The 26494-nt window shown below is 39.7% G+C and overlaps 2 protein-coding genes across 10 annotated transcripts in view; one reads left to right on the forward strand and one right to left on the reverse strand.

Moving 5' to 3' along the window:
- Rassf8 (Ras association domain family member 8) overlaps positions 1-21834 on the reverse strand; it is a 143413-nt gene extending 121579 nt beyond the window's left edge. Inside the window, exon 1 of the mRNA XM_027934067.2 lies at positions 21417-21834. The gene's annotated coding sequence lies outside the window, so the exon portion shown is untranslated. The remainder of the gene's footprint in view (positions 1-21416) is intronic.
- Lmntd1 (lamin tail domain containing 1) overlaps positions 21447-26494 on the forward strand; it is a 383372-nt gene continuing 378324 nt past the window's right edge. For all 9 annotated transcript variants that reach the window (XM_071610054.1, XM_071610064.1, XM_071610059.1 and 6 more), the window contains exon 1: positions 21447-21623. The gene's annotated coding sequence lies outside the window, so the exon portion shown is untranslated. The remainder of the gene's footprint in view (positions 21624-26494) is intronic.

Here is a 26494-nt window from a genome sequence, read left to right on the forward strand (position 1 = left end):
AGAAAGACATTTTAGATCAAGCAAAAGAGAAGGTCTCTCAAGCTAGTCAGACAGAGAAAGAAAATTTAAAGGAAAAAGGGGCTATTAGGGAAAAAGCTACAACAAGAGGCTGCTACTAACACCGTTCTATCACCAGAGGGTGTAATTCAACCAACAGCTCCACCTATAAACACAGCTGAGTGGCCCTCAACCCCCGTAGTTGATAGATGGAATCCTGAGACAGGACCTCAAAGATTAGCATGCCCTGTACTTGAGCAGGCAGGAGGGCAGCTAATTCACCATGCTCTATCAAAATAGTGAAGCAGTTAAAGGAGGCTGTAACAACTTATGGTCCCCAAGCATCCTTCACTGTAAGCATGGTCGAATCCATTACCAACTTGGACATGACGCCAGCAGACTGGGCTAGCATGTGTAAATCTGTGCTAAATGGAGGGCAATAGTTGTTATAGAAGGTTGCCAATGAGGAATTTTGCATGGAGACGGCTAGACGAAATGCAGCAGCCGGCTACCCTCAAAGAAATCTAGATATGTTGTTAGGAAAAGGACCTTATGAGGGTCAACGGCAATAAGTTGAATATGATCCTGCTATATATGCACAAATTGCTGCAGATGCAGTTAGGGCATGGAAGATTTTACAAGGACATGGAGATTTACAAGATCAATTATCTAAGGTAATACAGAGAGCTAATGAAACTTACGCTGATTTTGTAGATAGGCTTATTCAAACAGCTGCCAGAGTTTCTGGGGATACAGAGCAAGCAATGCCATTAATAAAACAACTGGCTTATGAGCAAGCAAATCGTTGCTGCAGAGAGGTTATCAGACCATGGAAACATGAAGATTTAAACATATATATTAAATTATGCAGAGACATTAATGAACAAGGGCAAGTCTTGGCAGCTGCAGTACAACAGGCTTTAGATTCCAGGCCAAAAACATGCTACAATTGTGAACAAACAGGACATTTTAAAAGGAATTGCCCCATAGGAGAAGGATTTAACAAAACTAGGTATCAAAGGAATAGAATACCGGGTATTTGCCCACGATGCCGTAGAGGGACACATTGGGCTAATGAATGTCGTTCTCAAACCACCATAGAGGGTACTCCGTTATCAAAAAACGAACAAGGATCAGGTGTTTACCCACGATATCGTGGAGAAAGGCATCAGGCTCCATTGCCAAAAAACGGACTGGGGGAGGTCCAATGCTCCGGGGCCCACAACCACAAATATACGGGGCAATGAAGGAACCCAGCAACACCATCAGGGTAGTGCCCAGAACACATTATCCATTAAATCCCTCATCAGACAAATCAGAGGGAACGCAGGGTTGGACATCTGCGCCTCTGCCAGAGCAGTACTAACTCCAGAGATGGGAGTTCAAATCATTCCCACAGGAGTAAAAGGACCTCTTCCCCAAGAAACAGTAGGCTTCTTATTGGGACGCAGTTCTTCTACACTAAAAGGACTTAATAAAGTCCTGGGGTAATTGATCCTGATTATGTATGTGAAATAAAAATTAAAACAAGAAGTATATCAGTAATTTCACCAGGAGATAGAATAGCACAGTTATTAATAATACCCAGCCTGCATGATAAATTTTCCAGTCGTACTGTAGAAAGAGGTTCCAGGGTATTAGGCTCCACAGGTGTAGATTGGGCTATGCTGTCTTTAAATTTAGATTCTCACCCAATGCTAAAACTAAATATTCAAGGACATGAATTTAATGGGCTACTTGATACAGGTGCTGACCTTAGCATCATATCGCGTCAAGAATGGCCAAAACATTGGCCATTACAACAAGCCACTCAAATGCTTCAAGGCCTAGGAGTGGCGACTAATCCCCATAGAAGTGCAATGGTATTAGATTGGAAGGATCCTGAAGGATGTGAAGGAACTATACAGCCATATGTATTGGATCATCTTCCTATAAATTTATGGGGACGAGATGTCCTAGATCAATTAGGTTTGACATTAACAAATAACATCAATCCTAATGCGCCTACTACTAGGGCTAGACAAGGTTTTAGGAAAGAAAAAAGATTAGGAGAACAAGAACAAGGTATAGCAGCACCAATTCAAATAGATCAAGGAATAAATAGACATGGATTGGGTTTTCAGAAGGGGCCACTGAGACAATAAAAATTACTTGGAAATCAGAAAGACCAGTATGGGTTCCTCAGTGGCCCCTGACTAAAGAAAAGATACAAGTAGCCCATGACATGGTCAAACAACAATTAGCAGAGGGACATATACAACCTTCCGTATCTCTCCATAATATTCCCATTTTTGTCATCAAAAAGAAATCTGGTAAATGGAGATTATTGCAAGATTTAAGAGTCATTAAGAATGAGATGGTTATTATGGGACCTGCTCAATCGGGGATTCCCCAATTGTCTGCTTTGCCAAAAACCTGATATGTTTTAGCTATAGATATTAAAGATTGTTTTTTTTTTCAATTCCAATTCATCCTGAGGATAGTCCACATTTTGCATTTATTATCCCTGCACTGAATCATGAAGGTCCTGATCAGAGATATGAATGGAAAGTACTCCCTCAAGGGATAGCTAACAGCCCAACTATGTGTCAAATTTATGTTAACAAAGCAATCCAGCCACTTAGAAATCAAAATCCTGAACTACAAATATTTCACTATATGGATGATGTATTATTAGCACACAAAGATAAAAACACATTGCTAGAATGTTATGCCACACTTACAAATTTATTAAAAAATTAAAATCTAGAGATAGCAATAGATAAAGTACAATTAAATTTTCCAATTAATTATTTAGGAGTTCTATTATCCTCAACCATGGTCCGTCCACCAAAAATTCAAATACGAGTAGATCAACTCAAGTCACTTAACGACTTTCAAAAGTTATTAGGAGACATAAATTGGATAAGGCCTTATCTACCCATACCAACAGGAGAGTTGGGACCTTTATTTGATATCTTAAAAGGTTCATCAGATCCAAATTCACCCTGAAGGTTAACACCTGAAGCAAGAAAGGCATTAAAAATTATTGAAACATATATGGAAAATATGCATTTGGATAGAATTGATATGTTTGCCTTTATTATTTATTGTAATACCAGCAAAAAATATTCCTACAGGAGTATTTTGGCAAGAAGGTCCATTATTGTGGATACATTTATCTTATTCTCCTAACACTATTCTTACTAGGTATCCTGAGGCTGTAGGACAATTAATACTCAAAGGAATAAAAGCAGCAAAGGGAGTGTTTGGAATTTCTCCCAATAAAATTATTACTCCATATACTATGGATCAAATTGATGAGTTAGCTAATGAGTTAAATACTTGGGCAATAATCATGTGTAAATCTAATGTTTCATTTGATAATCACTTACCATCTAATCCTTTGTTGTCTTTTTGGTCCTTGCATCCCATAGTTTTTCCAAAAATGACAAGAAAAACACCTATCATGAATGCTCCAAATATATTCACTGATGGGTCAAATAATGGTACAGCAGCAGTAGTTACCCCTGATCAAACGTTTACATTTTTAGTACCCAAACAATCAGCTCAAAAGGTAGAGCTTAATGCAGTTTTACAAGCTTTTGTGATGTTTAAAGATTCTGTATTTAATTTATTTTCTGATAGTCAGTATATAGTTAATGCTATAGTATCCCTTGAAGATGCTGGTAGGATTTCTCCTTCCTCTACTGTTTTCTCTTTGTTTTCCACTATACAAAGTATAATCTAGGACAGAAAAGATCCATTCTTTATAAGACATATCAGGGCACATACAGGATTGCTTGGAGCCCTTAGTTTGGGCAATGATTTAGCAGATAAAACTACACATGACATACATATTTTCTCTACACTAGAAGAAGCTACAAATTTTCATAAAAGGTTCCATGTCAATGCTAATACTTTACAAAAGCGCTTTAAAATAACTAAGGAACAAGCCAGACATATAATAAAATAATGTCAAAATTGTGTGACCTTTTTACCACAAGTTAATCTTGGAGTCAATCCTAGAGGATTGATACCTAACCATATTTGGCAGATGGACGTCACACACTTGCCAGAATTTGGAAAATTAAAATATTTGCATGTTACAGTTGATACTTCTTCCGGATTTTTGATGGGCTCCCTTCATGCCGGAGAAAGAACTAAAGATATTATAGCTCATTGCTTACAAAATTTTGCCACTGTGGGTGTTCTAAAACAGTTAAAAACGGATAATGGTCCTGGTTATACTTCTACCTCTTTTAAACAATTTTGCTCATCATTTGGCATTACTCACATAACCGAATTCCATACAATCCTCAGGGACAAGGCATAGTTGAAAGAGCTCATCAAACTATTAAAATGTACTTATTAAAACAAAAAGAGGGAATTGGAAAGGGGTATATATCCCCCAAAGATAAACTTAAAATAACCCTTTTTACTCTAAACTTTTAAAATTTGGATTCATCAGGGCTTATTGCTGTGGAAAGGCATATGTATCCAAAAAAATGTACATAAACCTAAGGTACTTTGGAAGGATATTCTAACAGGACAATGGAAAGGTCCTGACCCAGTGATTGTCTGGAGTCGGGGTTCTGTTTGTGTGTTTCCACAGGGAGAACAGCAGCCAATTTGGATTCCAGAGAGACTAACCAAAGTGATTTCTACAGACCAAAAAGAAGATGACTTGACTCAAATCCATAATAGCTGATATCCAGAGCTCCAGCTTGGCTATTCCTACATCTGCGATAGTGATTAACCAGGATGCTTTTTTCAATATCTATTTTATTATTGCCTTTTCCCGCATCATAAAGTTCTATTTTATTTTTTGAGCTCATACAGACCTAGGTTATTGTTTTTCTGATCAGTTTTATTTTTTGACTGTGGAGTTTTTAAACATTGCAATGGAGATTTCACCTGTGTAAAGCTACAAGGCCTTTACTATTGTCTTATGTGTTGTACCTTTATGTGCACACTTGTATTTTGTGTTGTATGTCTGTGTGTGCGTATGTCCATATATCATATATGAGGAGTGCTCATAAAAAAATGGATCCGATTTTTTTTATTCACTTGATTTTAATGGTTTAATTTAAATTGGGTAAACAGCTGTTGAGGATTGTTTTAATATGTGTACAAATAAGGAGGTTAACAGATCTGTTTGTTTACTTTCACCTTTCCTTTTCATTATATTTAATAATTCTGTTCAGGATAATGTAAATTGTTCAGAAAATTGTTTTCTTAGTACCTGTTGGAATGTTACATATTTTTTTTCTTTTTTAGCCATCATTGCCAGAATTCCTATCTTCATCCCAGTGCCGGTGAAGACAAAGATAAAACCAAACTACAGCTTCTTCTATAGCTATCACAGTAAACTGTATAAACTGATGCATCAATGAATAATAACTCAACAAGTAATGCTCAATCAAGGAGTTGATTTACTCTGGGAGGAAATGGACATATTCCTCCGCTTTGAACTGCTTGCAGAACTTGCCTAGACTATGTATCACTTGTATACATTGTGAACTATCTGTTGGTACAGCGAATTGTGGTAGTGCTGGCGTATCTTTGCTGATGGTGTCACCGGTGATACAATTTTTCCAAAGGAGCCATCAACTGGCTTGGTGTCGTGGCATTTCTGTATCCTCCTCCCTTCTGCTAGTGATGGTCTAAAATTTGGGGGCCAACAGAGGTGAGGCAAAGAACCTCACCCCCCCACTGCCACCAAGGCCAAATTTGGGGGCCAACAGATGTGAGGCAAAGAACCTCACCCCCCCCACTGGTGCAAAGGCCAAATTTGGGGGCCAACAGAGGTGAGGCAAAGAACCTCACCCCCCGACTGGTGCATAGGCCTATCCACAAGTATGGCTGTATGCTGGACCGGTAGTCAGTGATGGGTATGATCCAATTGCAGTGGTACCAACCTAAGACAGGAGGCTGACGCCTAGAGGTCAGCTCATCTGATGACGGGTAAGGACCATATGTTGTATTGGACAACCTAACAGGCATGGTCCCTAAGCCACATTGCTTGTTGTTTAATTAAACAGAAGTGAGGAGATGCTGAGAGCCACAGCCAAGTAGGAAATGATGCATGGCATTTTTGGTTGAAAGGTGACCCCAGCAAGCCATTGAGATGATAATGATTATGTTAAGATGTGCATTCAATTGGAGATTAGACCCCTGCTGTCTGCCTAGGCCTGCTACTTTGGAGCTCTTGCAGGACTCCTGGAGAGTTCCCATTGGTTGGGGAATTGCGGTTGGAGGGAATTCCAGGGGAGGGATTTCCTGTTGGAGTGGTGTGTCCTGGGAGAAGGCTGCGTGCGTGGCATTCGCGGGTGGTTTGGAAATAAAACTTGTTCCTGCTTGAGTGGCTCGTGATTTTGTGCCCAGCCAGACTGCGGCATGGAGGCTGGGAAATTTATGATCAATTCCACATATGGTAAGAGCCCACTTTCTGGCTCATAGATGGCACTTTTTGCTGTGTCCTTACATGGTAGAAAGGACTAACTACTTTTATAAGAGCATTAATCTCCTTCATGAGGGCTTTGCCATCACGACCTAATCACCTCCCAAAGGACCTACTTCCTAATACAGTTACCTTAGAATTTCAACAAGGGAATTTTGAGACAACACAATCCTTCAGACCAGAGCAGGTTACCTACCTGATCAGCCATCTCTCCTACTCTAATTATAAAATGCAGTTCAGATCTCATTGTCTAGCAATATTTTCTAACAAACTCATTACTTTCAGTTAATCCTCATGATCAGTTTTTAAGGAAGAAAAACTGGTTAACCCATGGATGAGAAAACTGAGGATAAAAGAGATTAAAGAATGTATCTATAGTCTCATGACTACTAAATAACAAAACAGATAGAATCTGGTTCTCCTGACCCAGAATTCACAGTGGCCCGTACCACACCTATTTCAGTACAGCCCCAACTTGTTTTCTCAATTCTCTTTCATATTTTCATGGTCCATACAAATTGACCAACTGAACCTACACGAGCATTTAAACAAATAAAGTTGTTTCACTGAAAAAAACAGATGCCGAACTTGGGTGTAGTTCAGTGGTAAAACATGTACTTGCATTCATGAGGCCCTGGGTCCAATCTCCAGCATCAAAAAACAAAACTAAAAATCAAAACAACTCCCCACCAAACACCTAAAAATGCTTTCTTTTTATGATAGAAAGATGACAGAAAGCATGTTATGATAGAAAGCATATTCTTTTATAAAGAACATGCTGATTATAGAAAATTTTGGAAAACAAACAAAAAAATGAAACAGTAAGATTAAAAGTCATCCACAATAAGTAAAAATGAATAATCTACAACTATACACAATATGGATGAATCACATAACCTTGAATGTGGGAAATTAAGACACAAAAGAGTACATGTTGTAACATTTCATTTATATAAAAGAAACTAAAACAGTCAAAACTATGGAATATCACTAGAAGTTGGGGGCATGAGGGCCTAGGGGATGTAGAAAACACTCAAGTTCTTGATCTGGCACTTGCTGCATGTCTATCGTTCAGGATATAAAAATCAATGGACTGTATATTTTCATATATGTGTGTATGTACACAGACACACACACAATTACATGTAATATTTTTGAAGCCAAACACAATATTAATATTTTAGTATTTTCATTCTGGTGTTTTTCCCCTTTTGGTATGATTTAAAAAAAATAAAAAAATTATGATCATATTGTATGTGCAATTTTGTACCCTGACATTTCGCCTAACATAAAAGTAAAAACATTTACCAAAATTATTATAAAAAAATTCTTCATAAAAGAAATACAAATGTTCAACAAATATATGAAAAAATGTTCAACATCACTAGTAATTAGAGAAATGCAAATTAAAACTACATTGAGATTTTGGGGCTGGAGTTGTGGTTCAGTGGTACAGCACTTGCGTAGCATGTGTAAGTCATTGGGTTCGATTCTCAGTACCGCATATAAATGAACGAATAAAATAAAGATCCATCAATATCTAAAAAATATTTTAAAAACTACATGGAGATTTCATCTCACTCTAGTCAGAATGGTGATTATCAAGAATACAAGTACAGAGCTGGGTACGTAGCTCAGTGGTAAAGCGTTTGCCTAGCATGTGTGAGGCACTGGGTTTGATTCTCAGCACTGCATATAAATAAATAAATAAATATAAAAGTTCATTGACAACTAAAAAATTATTAAAAAAGAACACAAGTACAATAAATGTTGGCGAGGATGTGGGGAAAAAGGTACACTTATACATTGCTGGTAGGACTGCAAAGAGACTGCAAATTGATGCAGCCACTGTGGAAAGCGGTATGGAGATTCCTCAGAAAATTGGAATGGAACCACCATTTGACCCAGTTATTCCACTCCTCAGCATATAACAGAAGGACTTAAAATCAGCATACTATAGTGACACTGCTACATCCATGTTCACAGCAGCTCAATTCACAATAGCTAAGCTATAGAACAAACCTAGATGCCCTTCAATAGATGAATGGAGAAAGAAAATGCAGTATATATACACATGGTATATTACTCAGTCATAAAGAAGAATGAAATTATGGCATTTGCTGGTAAATGGATGAAACTGGAGACTATTATGCTAAATGGTATAAACCAATCCCCACAAAAACTAGAGGCCAAATGTTCTCTCTGATATGCGCACGCTGACTCACAATAGGTGAGAGGTGGGGGGGATAGAGTTTCACTGGATTAGGAGAGTATGGGGGGAATGGAAGGTAGATGGAAATGGAAAAGACAGTGAAATGAATTGGACATAACTTTCCTAGTCATACATGAGTACACAACCAGTGTAACAACCACAGAAACAGAAAATTATACTCCACATATGTATGATATGTCAAAATATATTCTGCTGTCATGTGTAACTGAAAAAAATTTTAAAAATTCTTAATATATACTTTTAATGGCTGTATAAAATTCCATCTGGTTCTTGTCCACATTTCCTTAACAAGTGTCCTGATATCTACATTTGTTTCAATGTTCATTACTGTAAGTATTGCTGTAATGAATAATTTTACCCTTTAAGTTTTTTTAGCCACTCTCTTCCCTTATGCTACCTTATATGTTTATATTATACATTAGTCTTATGTAATTATTAATGTATTTACAATACCATCATTGCTTAGTAAAAAGCTTCCCCCAAATCAAACCACATCATTTTCCACCTCTATCCCCATAGAATATTATGTCATGATAATATTGAACATGATCAGGTACTTAACTATTCATTGAAATGTTTTCAGGAACCAAGTAAAGCCTCTATTCTTACCAATGCTGATTTCAGTATCACCTTAGTGGTCCATGAAACATGAGCATTTTAGGCAGTTGTGTTCCAAACTTCTTATTTAGTCCACATGGCTAAATGCTTACAGCCAGTTAAGTGTAGCTCTGTTTGAAGGTATAAATACTAGACTAAATACTGGATTCACTCAACAACTGGCTATGCCAAGTCTTTAGAATCCAATGAGACTCAGACAACTACCTGGCATTAAAGAGCTTACAGTTGGTGGATAATTAATATGGATGTTGCTTTTAAGAAGACCCACAGTCTAGCAGGGAAGGTAACATAAAAACAAACCTGGAATCCTCCCTCTTGAGCTTTCAATTCCAAGTGCACAGGCAGGAACAGATACCAGCCCCAGAGCCAGACACTGAATATTCAACCTGGCTGGGTGCCTTCATGCTTGTTAGTCTGTGGATGTGTGGGTCTGTTGTATTTAAAATATAGTTTGAGGTGTTTTACAAACATTATTAATCTTGTATCTCACAATGGTCCAAAAGGTACCATGATTTTGCATTGTCAGATATGATTATAACAATTATGATAGAAACCAAAAGACAGCTAATAAAAACAGCTGAGTGGTTAAAAAAAATCTTTTTGTTTCTCTTTTCTTTTTCTCCTTCTTTCCCCCCTCTCTCCTTTTCCTTCTTTGGAAACAGAAAGAAGACTGGAAAAACCTCTGAAGGGCCAAGGATAAAACACAAGCAGGAATGATGAGCTAGAACACAGAAGAGAGAGCTTCAGAAGTCTCCATTCTGAAGTGCAATAGCATGATCAAGACCAAAGGCAGAACATGGTCCAGTGTTAGTTCAAGAGGCCAGGACACTGTATGAGAACAGAAAGAACAAGCACAGCGAGGGTTGAGCCCACCAAGGTTCCTGTAATTCAAGAGGTGAGGGGTGAACATGAACATCAAGGGCTACTGAGGGCCTCCCCAAGGTCCCAGAGAAATCATGAAGAAACCCTTGGCACCAAGAGATTTTTAATGTGGACAAAGTTCCTCCACTTCAGAAAAAGATGCTCCATAGAACATTTAGTAGCAAGGGCAAAACTGGTTATAAAGCTTCAAAGATCCAACTGACACTCCTTGAACTGCATCAGAGTATTGCAAGCTTAAAGCCATCTTACTCACTTTGAACTTGTGAACAAATGAGTTTAAGAGTCCTCTCAGAAGCTCACCTCTTTGAAGGGAGAGCTTCTAAAATTACAGTGCAAAGGAATAAGAAATGGGCATATGGTGTAGAAAGAAGGCAAGACAGGCTCCCAAAGGAGTGAGTACCTCTTCCAGAAGGGACGAACAACCACACTATCTTTGGGACTACTGGGTATTTTGACAGGTAAAGGAGAAGTGAAACCATCTTTTTTGTATGACCAAACAGCAAGCTTATACATTTCGGCATCAATATATAAGATGGCTTATTAATTTAGCTGCACACAAGATGGTCAAGGGGTGGGAGGGTCAACAAGCAAGAGGTAGGATAGCCACCTGCAGGAGTCCTGGGCAGGAGACCAGAGTCAAATGTCAGAGGTCCTGTGTGTATCTCAGAGTCTTAATTCAACCCTGCAAGCACTGACAGGGCTGAGCTTATAACAGTTCAGTAATGTGAGATTTCTGTATTCAAAAGCTCATGGTGACAGGTGGAGGATGAGTCTCAGGTGAGGAGAGCAGTTCAGAGGCAGCAGACTAAATGAGAGATGATGAATCAGGGTGATGAAGGATGGGAGGCAGGGAAAACTTCCTCAGCTGTCCTGAAGGTAAGATCAGAAGGACTAGATAGATGAGTCAAGGTGAGGTGGCACAGGAAAGCAAGATTAGGAATAAGATGAATAATGGTGCCACAAACCCAGGCAGGAAATAACGAAGTTGTGACTTGCTAATCTTAAGGAATGACATGTGGTTCAGCAGCAGGGCTGAAACTAGAGTGCAGTGCACTGAAGGAATACAGATTTGTACATTCATTACTGTGTGTATCTGTTCAAACACACACACACACACACACACACACACACACACACACACACACAGAGACAGAATAAAATCAATGTAAGTGAATGAAACCACAAATAGCAGAATTCTTACATTATTAGGACATGGACCTCTTTCAGAACTTGATGAATTCTGCAGAAGGGAGTGGAGGAATAGGAGAAAGGCAAGGCAAGGCACAGAAACAGACATGTTGAGGGGGGAAAAAAAAAACACAGGAGGCCCCTTGCTGCCCATCCCGAGAAAACAGGTTAAGAAATTATGGAGCTGGAGGGAAGAGTTGAGGGCATGGCAGGTTGCAAGAAGTTCTAAATTAACATTTTTCAACCGGGATGTTACTGGCAAATTGTGAATGATGTCTTCCCCATACTCAATGATTAACACCCACCCCCACCCTCACCTCTGGGGCCCAGCCCCTTACTAGAAATATCTATACCACAGTTTCTGCAATAACCAAACACTGCTCCCGTGTACTTCCAAACAGTACCAACCCATTGAGAATCCCTGGTCAAGGAGGAGAGAAGGAGGCAGCAAAGAATACTTAATCAGAAATATCAGACACAAAAAGAAAAGCAGATTCAATCCTCAAGCCTACAGGTCAGCTCCCCCTCCAAAATATAACCAGGAAGGACCTTGGTCCTCACCTCTCCACCTAGGACACTGTCTAAGCCCTCCCTAGATGGATTATCACACTCATCTTCCAGCTAGTCTTTTTTCTTTTAATATGGTGCCGCTCATGTGCTAGGCGAGAGCACACTGAGCCACAACCCCAGGCCCCCAGTTAGTCTTTTTGCTTTTATCCTTACTTCCCAAAGGCAAGCAACTTTATGGCAGCAATGCAAGCCTTTTCAATTTTACTCATTTTAGTTAACAATAAATAGCATTTTTATATTACTAACTCCCACAATAACACTATGAGATGGTACCATTACCGTTTCCATGTTACTGATAAGACACAAAGAAGCTATGGAATTAATCCATGGTTGCAGTGATACAGGACTGGGATTTTAACCCAGTTGATTCCAGACTCCAGACTCTTTCCTACCACCTCACACTGCTCTCTATTTTGTTTATTTCTCTGTTCAAGACCCTCAACTGTCCTCTTGTGTAAAAATGAAGATTCTTGTCACAGTCAATAAAGCCCTATTATAGGCCCCTGTCCCTGTCATGTCCTCTTTGCCTTATCTCTAGCCATTGCCCCTTGCTCTCCTCCAGGCTTGTCCTCTAATTGCTGTGATGTGGACACACCTGTAGGCCTCTGCCTTTGAGCTCATGATGTCCTCACTCTGGAGTATTCTTCCAGGAGTTAGAGAGAAGGTTCCTTCACTTCATTAAGGTTTCTACTCAAATGTGGTCACATTAGTGAGGACTTTCTGCCTATCCAATATCAAGTAACACCTCCACCCTCGCCAAGTATTTTCATTTCCCCCTCCCTGCTATATATGTATTTTTTTCTCCATTTATCATCATGCAAATAATGAGAAATTACTTGCTCATTTATTAACACCCTTAGTAGCATGAGCTCTGCATGGACAGAAGAGCTTTGAGCTTTATGTTTTTTCTCTGCTACATAGTCATGCATGGAAGGGAATGAAGTTGAGTTTTTGAATGAAAAAATGAACAAAAAAGAGTGTTGCTATGGGGCTGGGGTGTGGTTCTGTAGTACAGCACTTGGTAAGCATGTATGAGGCACTGGGTTTGATCTCAGCACCACAATAAATAAATAAATAAACAAACAAAATAAAGGTATCGTGTCCATCTACAACTAAAATAAATAAATAACAAAAAAGAGTGGTGCTATGGAAGAAATGTTTCAATCCAGAGGAAAAGTGAGCCTAAAGTGGCAATATGTTGCAAAACAATTTGGATATATTAGGACTGCAAAGTTGCTATTGACTGTGGCAGTCAAGATATTGGTGTGTATGGTTCTAAATGTTTCTAAGAAATGGTACCTGGTTGCAGAGTAGGTGAGCAGGTGAACTAACAGAAGCAATGAACACAGACAATTCCTGTAAGAAGCTGGCTGAGAATGCAGACAACTAGAAAGAACAGCAGACTCAAGAGAGACTTGAGTATACAGTTTCCAGGCTAAGAGTATGGAGCCAAGAAAAGGCGAGACTGGAATTTGGTAGAGAGAAAGGACTGCTGATGGGGAAATGCCTTGGAGATACAAACTCCAGAGTGTGGGGGATGAGAAGGGTCTCTGCATTAAGAAACAAACCCTCTTCTCCCACTGTGAATGACTAGAGATGATCCTCTACCCCTGGTACTTTCCAGAACCACCAAATTGGACAGACTGTATTAGAACCTGTCCTTTGCAAAGAGCTCTGAGGCCTGTTTGGACTCTGAGTTCAGACAGAAGGAGCAGATGGAGCTTGCCAGAGGTGGGTGAGGGGAAAGGCACCAGCTCTCCACTAGACCACCTGATGCATATTCATTTCCACATATGGACACATATAAACATGTACTTCAAAACAAGAGTGATGAATTACAAGGCTGATTTAAAAATTATGAACTTGGTGCTCAGTATGTTTCATAAATAGTCCAAAGCTACCCAGGCACAGCCAGGCTTTTAAATATAATACAATCCCTGTGGTGTTTCCTGATAAGGTACAACAGGGGAAGAGATGGCTAAGCCTGAAAAAATGACAATGAAGGGGTGATCTAGGCTAGGATATTGTTAAAGAGAGAAAACAGTGAAGTACTTATCATTAATAACAAGCATTTGAAATTAGTTAAAGGGGCAAAGGAGCATAGGCATCCCCCTTCATTATTGTAAGAAAGAAAATAACAAGAAGGGAAATGAAGTGAGAGAAGAAATATTTGAGTAGGAAGGTTTCTATAAAGGCTACAGGAAGGAAACTAGAAATTTCATTAAATATGACAAAAGCACATTATCAATAATTAGATTTAGATGCTTTTCACTTAGTGTTATCCAACTATGAATGTCAATTGATAAAATGGAAAAAGGATGCAAGAGACAACTGATTTTAGAGAGATAGGTAAGGGCAATTCAGTGGAGGAAAAATACTCTTTATAACAGTGTTGGAATGATTAAATTTTCATATGAAAAAAATGAACTGTAATCCACAACTGATCTCATATAAAAATTAACACAAAATAGATCAAAGACCTAAATCTAAAAACTATAAAAATTCTAGAATTTAAGAGAAAATCTTTTTTTACCTCTAGTTAGGCAAAGGTTTCTTAAATGCCACACTAGATGTGCAATCTATAAAGGAACAAATTCATAAGTTTGTATTCCTCAAAAATTAAAACTCCTGGGGGCTGGGGTTGTGGCTCAGAGGTAGAGTGCTCGCTTATTATGTGTGAAGCACTGGGTTCAATCCTCAGCACCACCTAAAAATAAAATAGAGATATTGTGTCCACCTATAACTAAAAAAAAAAAATTAAAACTCCTGCTCTTCAAAAGTCACCATGAAGAGCGTGACAATACAAACCACAAACTGGGAGAAACTCTTTGTAAATCACATATTTGATGAATGGCTTGTAATTAAAATTCAATCATAAGAAAACAATCAACCCAACAAAAACATGGGCAAAAAACCTGAAAGGACACTTCACCAGAGAAGACAGAAAAAAAGCAAAAAAGACTTTAGTAGGTGTTCAACATCACTATTCATTAGACAAATGCAAATTTAAAACAGGGAATACAGCAATACTAAAACTTAAAAGATTATACCATGTATGGGCAAGAAAAGTAAAGGAACTACCAATGTTTATACACTGCTGTTAAGAATATAAAGTGGTACTATTAGTTTGAAAACAGTTTGGCTGTTTTTCTGTTTTGTTTTGTTTTTATCAGGGATTGAATCCAGGGGTGTTTAACCACTGAGCCATGTCCCCATCCCTTTTCATCTTTATTTTGAGACAGACCTTCTCTAAGTTGCTGAGGCTGGCTTTGAACTTATAATCCTCCTGCCTCAGCCTCCTGAGCCAATGGGATTACAAGTGTGTGCCACTGTGCCTGGCTGATTTGACTGTTTCTTAAAAAATGAAGCAAATACCTTCCACCAGATCCAGTCATTCCATTCCTACGTGCTTACCCAAGATAAAGTATAGGTTAATACAAAGATTGAATGAAAGTATTCATAACAGCTGTATTTGTAATAGTCAAAATTAGAAACAATGCAAATGTCCATCAATAGCTGAACAGATAAACAAGCTGCTATACATTTATACAATTTTCAGAAATGAAAAGGAATAAACAACAGCTATATCAACATGAATGAATCACCAAATAATTACTGAGTGAATGAAGCCAGTCCAAAACAAAATACATATTATATCAATCTCAAAGTCTAGAAAAGGTAAGCTACACTATGGTGACAGAAAGTAGAACAGTCGTTCAAAAGGTGGGGTAAGGATGGAAAATGAAAAAATTATAAGGGCAATGAGAAAATTTGAAGGGGGTGATGAATATATTTATTATCTTGATTGTGGTGATGATTTCACATGCATTTATATAGTCAGACGATGCAAATTATATAGTGAAGTATGTGTAGTTTATTGCATGTCAATTATATCCCAATAAAGCTGTTTTGAAAAAGAAATACATGGGAAGTCATTATTATTAAAGAATAAAAAATAAATACAAATAAACTACTATAAAGTTTCCTGACATTTAATGTATCAGGTATGAGAACCTCTTGTAAAAATGATAGATTTTACCTTAAACATTATAAAACATCTCTAGTTTATTTCTCACTGGTATTTCTGGCAGAGTTTATATATTAAAAATCTATTTAAAATTTTAAAGCAAAAATAAGAATGAATTCTTACTTTTCTGAATAATGTCTATTCATTAAGAGAACACTAGTTTTTAACACATATACTTATATTTGGCATAATAACTTAAGTGATCTTTCAATAATAAAATTACTATAATTAAGAATAAACATGACATAGTACTCAGAAGCTAATGCCAGTTAATGAAATGACAAAATATATCACCCATAAGAATAAAACCTGGTGGAAAATAATCATGACACTCTTATTACAACCTACATTTATACCTGACTTACTATCAAAACAAAGAGTAAAACGTATGCTACTTGAATAGGAACTATTTTTCTTAATGCATAAAACTTTGACAGTCCTGGAGCTAACTGTAATTAGCTTTGTGCTACATCTGAATAGGATTTTTTTTTTTAAATGCCCCAAATAAGTCTTTTAAATTCTACATCAGGCTGTGAATTAAATAGGCAATAAATATTATTGGTGCTAAGGAGCTACAGGCAATTTGTTCCAGGTCACTACAGTAATAAGTAAAGGGGACAAAAAACAACAAGGGTTCTGAATCCTAACTTTCCTCCACAATGGTGGCTACTTGTGATGAAAATGTCCTGGGGGCACAAAAGCCCTGCACAGAGCAAATCATGTGGTTTGCCCTTCTCCAGCCATAATCCTGATGTCTTTATTACAGGTAAAACTGGGTCTAAATAAAAACCAACATAAGGCAAAGGGTCTGGTTAAAGGAGGCATATGTCTATCTTCCTGACCAGCAAAAAAGGAATGTGAAATGATGGAACAAGAAGAAGAATTTCCTTGAGTGAAGGAAATGTATGAAAGCATAAGCTTCCTCTTTATGACTGAATGTGTAAACTGTGCACTCCTCTTTTGGAAGAGCACCCAGCAGAGGGTTTGGCTTATCCCAGGAGCTCAAAAACACAGCCCTAACCCTCCCTGTTCTCCAATCCAAGAACACCCTAGCTGATGAAAGCCTATATACCACCAGGAGGTATCAATTTGGAAATCTAATGGTTGAGGGCTGAGGAATGAGTTCTAAAGACAACAGAATCAACTCTAAGGTCCTGGGTATACTAAGTAATAGACAAAATACAAAGCTAGAATTAGAATTACAAGGTGATAACTGAAAGAAAACTATAATCCCAAGAATAAGCCATGAGAAAATGCACATGATTATGTAAGAAGTAGAGATTACATAATCAATAATAAGACTTACATCAAACTAATATTTTGTAAAGAGCAACCACAAAACAAAAATACTGAAAGCTTTAGAACTTCTTTGGCTAAAACAGGAATGCTTTAGTGAGGAGAGAAAAAAAGCAACTTCCCCACCTCTAGGTGGCTCCCAGTTTTAAACAACTATTTCTTTCCCTAACTGGTCAAAGAAATGTCTAGTGACATCAACACCTGAACAGTACCTAACATCCTTAGAACTCCACCTCTCATTTTTCTCCTGGAGTTTCCCTACCTTCCTTTGAATCTGCCACTGAGCAGTGGATAGCAGCTGACTGGTGTGTTATCATGGGATATGGTATAAAATAGTATGGCATAAGACATTTTTTTTCCTTTCACTAATCCTATACCGATGAGAAATGCATAATTATTTTAATGATGTACTTACAAAAGGATTAGCTACAACAGAAAATCACAAGGGTAACACTAATTAAAAGGTGTCTCAATTTATTACTAATATGAATTTTCTACAGAGTCCAAATGCATTAATTTTACTTGATATCTGTGAAGGCTCTTAAATATAATTCATATAACCAGCAAAGAAGGAACATAGAGCAGAGTTGGACTGGCTTTTATGTCACTTTCCAGAAAGCAAACTTAACAATGATAAATAAGGCAATGGAGATACAAATACAAAACTGATATTACTATCTTATTCATTATATCAACAAATATTTATTGAGCACTTAATATATAGAGGAATAAACTAGGCATTATCACTGCCCTTATGAGCAAGAGAGGGAAATTAAGCAATAAAACAATATGTAATTCTAAAATATGGTAAATATTAAGAAGGAAAAGATGAATATACTGCAAGGGAGAAAATTAAGGAAATCTAATTTACATAATGATAAGATTGGCCTTCTTAGAGAAAATATAGAGAAAGGATATTTTAGCTAGCACACCAAAATGAAAAATTACTAAAGGTGATGGCCCTAAGAGAGAGAGACCTGGCACAGGAGCAATAGTCCTGAGGCAAGTCTGCTGAGAACTGGCCAAGATGCTGGCAAGAGATGTAGGTGAGGGGGCAGAGACCAAATTACACAGGGCCTTGAAGGCATGTTAAGGATTCTGTATCTTACCTAAAGAATAAATGTGCTGGGCTGGGGTTGTAGCTCAGTGGTAGAATACTTACCTAGCACATATGAGACACTGGATTCGATTCTTAGCACCGCATAAAAATAAATAAATAAAATAAAGGCATTGTGTCCATTTATAACTAAAAAAAAAATTTTAAAAAGAATAAATGTGTTACCTGGGAGCCTTAAAAACAAATGACTCTTTTTCTTCAGGTTGCTGTTGGGAAAACAAACTGGAAAGAAAGGGTATACAGTGTCGCAGGAGGCTACTGAATCTGGAAGAAGTAACAGTAGCTTGAAGTAGGATGGTAGCATGTTAAAAGATGAAAATCAGATAGATCTGAAAGAGATTTCCCAGGAAAAATGGACAGGATTTTGTGGCAAACTGGTTTGGAGTGGTTGATAAACAGAAAAAAAGAAGAGATGAAAAATAGAGAAGGAACAGTTCAAAAGTCTGGAAGTCATGAGGTCAGCTCTGGAGAAATCTGAAATGTAGCCATTTATTGGCTAAGACAAGTCAGGCACTGTATTAGGTGTTCTGCTCATTGTAACATTCCTTATAGAAGTAGCATCCCCATTTTACAGACAGCAAATTGTAGATCACAGAGGTTGAATAGCTGGACCAAGACAATTTATCTTGGAAGTGAAAAATTCATACCTGCCACCCCAGTCTGTCTTTCTGGTTGGAGGGTAAACATTATTTTCATTATACAGAATACTTGGAAACTATATTTTTATCTTTCAAACCTATTTAGGGTTGGAACAAGCAAATACCCAATGAGAATAAATAGGTGATACATTACTTTTTTAATTCAAAATGTCAGATTTGTGATGCATAGTGTTTTCTTATCCAAATCCCATCCCCATTCCACTTCTATTTATAAAAATTTTTGCAATGTTTGAACACTAGCAAGACATCTAAGACCTTAACATTTTATAAAAATTAGCAAAACCATTATACCAGGAATTAATCATAATAAAAAGAGCAACAATAATCCAGAAGCAAGCAAGAGGTTTACTCTCAAGTCATTATATACATTAATATAAGACAGATTAAGAAATGAGTAAGTAATCTTGAAAAACCAATCATTTCTCAAACTGCAAGACATTCACATCAAAAATTGATACAAGCTACCAGAAAGAGAAGGCTGCAAAAGCCAAGCACTAAAAACTCAGATTAAAAAGTCACAATTAAAAAATATAAAAATAAAATAAAGGCAAAAGTAAATAACATAATCATGTATGATTTTAAATCTGCAGTTTGCATATATCACAACCAAACTCAGGACATACACCATAAAAATGACTTAAACATCCTCTTCTCTTTCTAACTGCTTTTCCCTGCTGCACACTGACACTTCTACAAACTGAAATGCCTTTCCTATCTGCACAATCCCATGATTTGCTCCCTCTAGGGGCTCCTAATGTCCCTAGAGCTACTGAAGCCCAGAAATAAGGCTTAATCAATGAACCTACAAATAATTCAATGCATTACTGCCAATTGTGTCAATTATGGAAAGCGCCATCATGAGACTCTCAAAAGGAGGGACAAATTTTGAGATGGGGAGATTTTTGAAAGATACAATCACCTACATAACAAATTATATTTTGTTCCATTTGATCCTTCAATAAAATAATCATCAAGTTATGTTCAGTGTTTTTAAAGTAAGGTACACTCAGGTGTAATTTTGATGGTTTGGGGAAAGATCCCCGTGGAAATAAATAATATTAAAAGTACCATTAGTATGACCACTAAAAGAACTCACACAAACCACTTCCCACACTGTGCTGTGTCCTGCATCCTGATTCTTGCATCCAAGGCCCTGCACCTCTTCCTGCAGAGAGCTGGCTGGCATTCACTGCTGCCTCATCCAGGCGAAGGGCAGGATGTTGAAAGCCCATTAAGAAAGCTTCCCATTTTCTGCTCCTTGGTAACATGATCGCAACTCCTGGCAACTACCAGATGAAACATTTTTTTTTTTTAATAAAGAAAAACTACATGAATCAGAAAACAAAAGAGTCTGAAGAGCTGAGAGATCTATACATATTTAAAGACGGATCTAATGAAGAATTGCTGAGCCACAATCTACTGGAAAATCCATAAATGTTCGTCCCCGCTGTCACCAGGCTGGAGAAATTTTAAAAAATGCAATGATTTGCTGTATTGACAGGACTAGCCTGACAGGTTTAAATCAGCTAGGATACGTGCCCTGCATCGATTTCCCTTCTAAATCCCTAAAGATCAGGGGCAATGTTGACCTGCAATTATATCCTAAGATTGTGCTGCTCAAGATTCCATTTGTGTGTGGGAAAGTAGTGGTTCAGCAACACCAGGCGGCTCTATGATGCTAAAACAGCGACGCAACACTCATTAAGAACCCAGGTTTCGTCTTATAAAACCCTGCGGTACAAGGACTCGAATTCAAAGCTCATGTTCCTTAAAGTTGACGCATATCAGGCTTTCTGCGATTTGCCCTCTCAAAGTTTCTAGTTTGCAGAATGGAATTACTTTGAAAGTCCCCTCTTCTGGACTCCCCAGGAGGCTTGGCGACAGGGGGGAAAGGGGACGCACGACGGTCACCGTTCAAACAAAAATTTAAAACCTATAAACCAATCACTTCTTTTTCGGAGAAGAAAAGAAGCGTTCACCCAACCGCCACCCGGCCGGGCGAGCATCCGATTTCCATCTGGAGAAAAAAAATATATTAAAGAAGCCAGACATACATTTCCCTTCCCAACAAAAGTGGCCTCTAAACTCCCTTGCCAAGGACACTGGGAGGAAGCAGAAAAGCCACGAACAAGACCGTACTTTTTGGTCAGAGGCGCGTGTGTGCCTCGGAGAGAAGGCGCAAAGGGTGACACACCGGGGAAAAGGTGAACCGGGAGGAGGTGGGGAGCCCGCGGCGGGACGGGGTGGGGGCGGGCGGACGACGGGACCCACATGCGGCCAGAGTGGAGAGGGGGCGGGGAAGGGGCAGCCCCGAGGCTCCAGGAGCAGAGGGAGGGTCCCAGGCTCCTGCCCAGAAATCGCCGCCTCCAAGTAAAGTTAATACTTACTCAGTTTCGCAACTGCGCCGCTCCCGCAGGCCGGCCGGCGGCTGGGGACTCGGCGGCGCTGGGGACACGGCGGCGCCCGGAGCCCGGCGGCTGCCCAGTGCCAGTCCCCGCGCCGCCCAGCCGGCGTTCCCCCGGCACGCGTCCCGCAGCGGCGGGAGGCCCCGGCCCCGCGGCGCGCCCTCTCCGCGCACCTCCGCGGCCGGCTAGGTGAGTGTGGACGCCACCCTCGGGGGTGCCGGGTGCGCGAGCGCGCGGGCAGCAGCCGTCCCCAGCGCCGCCGCCGCGCTGCGGGTGTGCGGGCGTGCGGGCGAGGCTCGGCGAGGAACAGCGCGGCGGGCGCTGCGCTGGGCGCCGGACGAGTGCAGGCGGCCGAGTCGGCGGCCGGCTCGCTCCCGCGGCTGGTGCCTCTGGGCTAGGGGCCGGGCCGGGGGCCGGGCCGGGCCGAGCCGGGCGGCCGGGCGGCTCCGCCCCTTCGCCGGGTCGCGGGCTGAGCGCGCGAGATGGAGCGGCGCGGGGGCGCCCCCCTCGGCCGGGCGCTCGGGTTACAGCCGCGGCCGCCCGGCTCCCCCGCCCGCGCCTCGGCCGCCCGCCTGCGCCGGGCGAGACTGTGTAACGGAACTGGGACGCCAGCGCTGCATTGTGGGAGCTTTCGGGCCGCGGGGGAGCGCGGCGCGGCCCTCGGGCACACCCGGGCCAGACTCCAACGGCCCCTCGCGCGTCGGCCCGCCGCGCGCAGAGGCCTGCGGACCCGAAAGCCAGACGCCGTGAGGTGACCAGCGTCTCGGTGACGCATGCAGGAGCAAAATCTTCCATAGCCCAGGGCTGAGACTTGTAAAACTGCCCTCTAGGGTGACCCGGGAAAGTAGGAGGCCTTTTCCGCAGACGGGGAGGGGGGGAGGCTTTTCATCTGGAGTAGCTGTGATTCAGCGTCCCCCTTTGCAGCAGGCAGTGACTGAGGCAGGGAACGAAGAAACAAGCGAATGAATCACTTATGAGTAACAAAAGTTTAGAAAGGCTAGGCACCAATTCAGAAAATTCCCCCCCCCCCCCGCGCGCCACTGCACACACGCCTTTAAAAATAGCCGATAATCAGGGAAGGAAATCGCTACTTTGGGAAGTGCAGTGCAGACATATATGTTGTTTTCTGTTTTCACTCTTCACTTTTTTAAATTTAATGTCATGGAGTAATGCTAGCCATTGGACAAAAATGAAGTCTTTGGTCCAGGCTTTGCTCACACATCCCCATAACTCTGCAACAGCTATTAATATGAAAGGAGATGGGCGCAGATAATGGAAGAGATGCAAGAAAATGCTCCATTTATAGAATGCCCCTTTAATTTCAGACACCAGCTTTTTATCGTCAAAACAAGGATATTAAATTTGAAGCACAACTTGTTACACCTCATGTGATTCAGGACCTGATTGTTTTGACCCTTTGTTTCTTGGTTTTTGACCTTTTGTTACTCAAGAGCTCCTTTTTTTTTTTTTTTTTAAGTTCCTCTGCCTTGCAGGTGGGTTGAGGAGGGAGCTCTGGTGAGACTAAAATTTGGCAAGTCAACAAACATTTGGTAGATTTGTGGAGGAGAAAAACTCTCCATCATCCAGATCAAAACCTGAGGGAATATGACTTACAGGTGACTCTATAGGGCATGCATCCTTCCTTAACTCTACTAGAATCTTTTTGAAGAAGTTGTTTAGCCTTAAGGTAAAATGTGTCCTCTAGTAGCCTTGTCAGCCTTCACTCTACAAACAGTATCAGCCACTGTCTGATTGTCAACTAATGGAAGAACTTTATGCTCATCTTATTCTGATCTTGGTGGCATTTGCCAATGTTCTCTCTTCTTAGAACTTCTCTTGCTTTAAAAGTCATCACTCTTTTGTGGAAGTCTTAAAACATGGATGAGTGATAGCAGGCAGAATTGTGACTATTAGGATGTAAGATTTTACAGAGTAGCTAGACCTTAATCTGTTTTTTTCTTGGTTACAAGGAAGGATCCCCACTTCAGTTTTATCACACATCCAGAGGTGAACAAGTTGACTGACTGGTGACAATCAACTCCCATTTGACCAGCATTTAGTAGGATTAAGTTTACTATGATTGAATAACTATGTCCACTATTTAGGAGAAGCCCTTACTAAGATTCAGGCACCTGGTGAGGTATCCTTGTTTCCAAAGCAGAGTGTGCCTTACTGGTGGCTGCCAGAGTCACCAAAGTCATGAATTTGCCTCCATCAGTGAAAAATCTCTTCCCTACTTAGTCCTATTTACTTGCATTCTTTCTTCTGCATATAGGAATTTAAGGTGTTTTCTTTCTTTCTTTCTCTTTTAGCTGTAATCATGTCCCTGTTAAGGTTCCCTGGGATCACACCAAATGTTTTTCTTTGATGGGATGTGTAAATAACTCTACTTGCAGATTCTAATTATATTCTTGGAAAAAATATCTAACTAGAAAGGGTAAGTATTCATACTGTGAAAACACTGTTAATAATAAGATTTTATTTTTAAGAAAACAACCTGATAATTTGGATTCATAAGAGATCATTGTAAAGGGAGACAGGCTAAGCTAGAGTGCACTGGGAATGAATCGGAGATGAAGCACCTGGAGATGTACTGGCAAGTATTTAGCAATTTCCTATTACTGTTGTAACAAATTGCCACAAACTTAGTGGCTTCAAACAACAAGAATTTACTGTCTTAAAGTCCTGAAGGTCAGAAGTCTAAAATTAAGGTATGAATTATGTTTCTTCTGGAGGTTGGAGGGGAGATCATTCCCTTGCTTTTCCCAGCTTCTGGATACACCTGCATACACCTTGGTTTGTGGCTCCTTCCATTTCCTCTGTTGTCAAGGCCCAGACTTCCTGTCTCTTTCCTCTCTGCTCTCTCACTTCTATTTTGTGGTGAGGGGGACATCTCTTTCCCTGAGAAGAGAAATTGGTATAGAAGTGTTTTTGATCAGATGTTAGAGACGGAATTGAACTACTTAAAGGAAGAGATGACAGGTGACTTTATTATTTACCAAATCTTCACCAGGGTTACTAGTTTGACTGTAACATTGGTGAAGCAGTGACTTTTTACCTCAGCTAAATCTGTATTCATCCCATGACCCATGTAATTCAAACCAAGGTGTTGATACACCAAGAAAGCCTAGATCATAGGCTTTCTGCAGTTTATAGGGCTAAATCTCTATGCAAATCACTGGCAACTCTTTTATGATGTCCAGGGAATCATTTTGCTAAGTTTGAGACATATGTTGGTAGACTGGCCTACCAAGGAACAGCAACCTGTAAGATAGGTTTCTGGGAAGCCAGTGATTCCAGGCTTAGTAAGGTCTATGGGACACATTTATGACTCCCATTCTAGACTAGCTAAGATGCTTGTACCCAGACAGAGAATAATCAGTAGGTCAGAATCCACCAAGGGCAAAGTATTGGACACTCCCTTCATGAGGAAGTCCAGGGGGACCATCAAAATTAAAATTTTGACTTGACAAGTGGGTCTATAGTATAAGAAGTAATAAATTATGATTCTTTATTATCTGTCTCTGCCTGTCTTTTTCTCCCTCTCTTCTTCTCCCACTCTTGTGTTTCACCCATAATAAATGTACAATTCCCCGACCTCTTAAATGGTCATTCAGGTCTCTCACCACATTTCCTGAAATTGGTGTTTACTTATTGTCATCTCCAACCTCAGCCCTATACCCTGGTTAAAGCCATGGAGCATGTATGTACACTCATCCACTGAATACCCCATGCCTGACTCAGGGCCTAGTACAGTGCTGAGCTTAACTGGTACTAGTTGAAATAATAATTAATGAGTGAATAACAATGCACATTTAATAAACTAATGCTACTTATTTCACCTTACAACTTTCTTTGCTTTTCCTCCTTCTAACATATAAGATTTTCCTCCTTCTAACAATGAAGATTTTGCTTTTCCTCCTTCTAACAATGAAGATTTCCATCCTTTTTTCAATTAATAACATTTAAAAAAATAAACTAAGGTACTGGTATTACAATAATGGACAGAACATAATCTGGACCTTCATTGAGCCTCACAGTCCATCTAAGGAAACATTCTAAGAAAAGGAAAATGAGGCAAGCAATCCTATCTAGTCTATTCCTTTCCTCTCCTTTTTTTTTTTTTTTTTTTTAATTAGTAACAGAAATCTGGTTTGTGTCCAGCTGAAAAACTTCACTGTATAACTTTCCTTGAAGATGGAGGTAATTAAGTATAAGCCAATGTCATGTAGGGACTCCCAGAAAAACAACTCTTTATGTGTTGGTGGTAGGGTAATGCCAAGGCTACCTCAAACTAACTCAAGCCCTGTTGCTGCCTGGAACATGGATGAGATAACTGGAGCTTTAGCAACAGTCTTGTAGAATTGAGGTTATCTTGAAGCCCAAAGTCATATGCTAGGGAAGATAGCAGGAGGATGAAAAGAGCTATCCTAATAACACCAAACAACCTACCTGTAAAATTTCTTTTACATGAGAGAAAAATAGTAGATCTCTTAATTAGAGCAAAACACAGTTGCCAACTAATACAATAAATAATTATGGTGACATTAGAGGTATAAAAGAGTGTATATAAACTTTGGGGGGTGTACATTTAAGGAAATGATGAATTTTGTTTGAGGAAAAAGGAGATTGGAAAGGGATTCACAGAAAAGATGACTTAAATGATGAATAGCTATTCACTTGGTTTGTGTTATGATTTAGATATTAGATGTCCCTCAAAAGTTCATGTGTGAGACAATGCAAGAACATTGAGAGGTTACATGATAGGGTTGTGAGAACCTTAACCCAATCAGTGACTTAATCCCCTGATAGGGATTAACTGAGTGGTAACTGAGGATGGTAGGCTGTGGCTGTAGGAAGCATTAGGGGGTGTGTGCCTTTGGGGTTTATATTTTGTATCTGGCAAGTGGAGTCTTTCTGCTTCCTGTTAGGGTGTTCTAGCTACTTTCCTCTGCCACACTCTTCTGCTATGATATTCTGCCTCTCCTCGAGGAATGGAGCTGGCCATCTATAGACTGAGACCACTGAAACTGTGAGCCTCCAAATGAACTTTTCCTTCT

The sequence above is a fragment of the Marmota flaviventris genome, chromosome 3, assembly GCF_047511675.1.
Source record: "Marmota flaviventris isolate mMarFla1 chromosome 3, mMarFla1.hap1, whole genome shotgun sequence".
NCBI lineage: Eukaryota > Metazoa > Chordata > Mammalia > Rodentia > Sciuridae > Marmota > Marmota flaviventris.